Here is a 1,464-nt window from a genome sequence, read left to right as displayed (position 1 = left end):
CATTTTGCCTGATAAAATAGGGTGAAACTTTGGATCCTTCCTATATTAGGCATAACAGTTTTTCTTTCTAAAGTTTGTAGGGCTGTAGATACTTTAATCTGTTGCTATGCAGAACTAGAGCTTTAAAACTGATCGTAGTACAGTGAAAGACTACTCAATTTTAAGTCTACCTAGTGATGGTTTTTCTTTGATTTGTGCCCTTTTAAGATAAGATAATTGTTGGAAATAATGACTTCTTCAGAATGCTAGAGGATAATAGTTGTACTTTTAGTAACTTTGGTGAAACTTGAGCCTTGGCTTTTTCTTTCTGTTCTAAGTTTGGTTAATGTGAGAATTAGGTGAAAGTTAGATATATATATTTTTTAAATGCTTATCTTCGTGAGGAAACCAACATATATGCTCATATGTGAAGATGGATTTTCATTACCAGCAGAAACATTAATAATCAAGCCAGGACGGATGGCTTTTTAAAAGCATTTTCTACTAAAGTGAGTATATCATCAATTGCAGCACCTTGGTTTAGGTTTAGCAAGTGCACAATTGCAAAATGCAACACGTGTATATCTGAAGAAATTGGAACAGGTCATCTGCGTCTGAGGGTTATAAGCTTCTTCTTTCTTGTTTGTAAGCAGTGAAGGTTTTTTATTGTTATTATATATCGTCCACTTTAGACATTATGGTATTTTGATAATAATGTCGTTGGTATTCATTGATCTGAATTTGATATATCGGCCTGGTACACACAGAATTACACACAAAAAAAGCACAAAACTGTCCTCATGCTCAGCCATGAACTGCCCTCAAACTCAGCCCACACCAAATCACAGAAAGACACAATAAACTCGGCTCCTTCTCACTGGATAAGGCTCCTAGAGTCTATGGTTGCTTCAAAAGTTTTTTCTTATGATGCTTGCCTCAACTTGTGCTGGTCTTGGTTCTGTTCACTGCGCTGATACCATGTAGAAAATTCACGAAATTTTGCAACTGTTAATATGAACAATCTGAAAACTACTTTCTTTTCATATAGACACATAATTTCTTTACTAAATTTTGCAGTGGAATAGGAACAGAAATAAATCGCAGTCACAATAGTAGCAAAACACAATATATTTTCTAGGGAATCCAACTGGGAAAACCCTTGTTCTAGAATTTTATTGATAGAAAAACTGAGCAATATATTTCTTACAAAATAATTGATTCAATCGAAAAACACACTTGTCTTCCCTGCTTTTTCTAAGCATGAAATCCTTGCAATACTGTTGATCTCTGCTGCCCTCTACCAATCTGTGTACAAGCTTCTCTTGCACACTCTTCCTCTCACAAGCTCCACACATAAACCTGTGCAACCTTCTCACAAACCCGTGAGCTCTATTGTCTTGTCTCACCAACTCGTGCTCACAAGACAATGATCAAATTGTGCCTTCGTTCCTCCTTTTAAAGCAATTTGAATGGCTAAGTTTAGTG

This window comes from Pinus tabuliformis, chromosome Q, assembly GCF_031772625.1.
Source record: "Pinus tabuliformis cultivar Carrire ecotype Pingquan chromosome Q, CPIR1, whole genome shotgun sequence".
NCBI lineage: Eukaryota > Viridiplantae > Streptophyta > Pinopsida > Pinales > Pinaceae > Pinus > Pinus tabuliformis.
Note: the sequence above shows the minus strand (reverse complement) of the source record.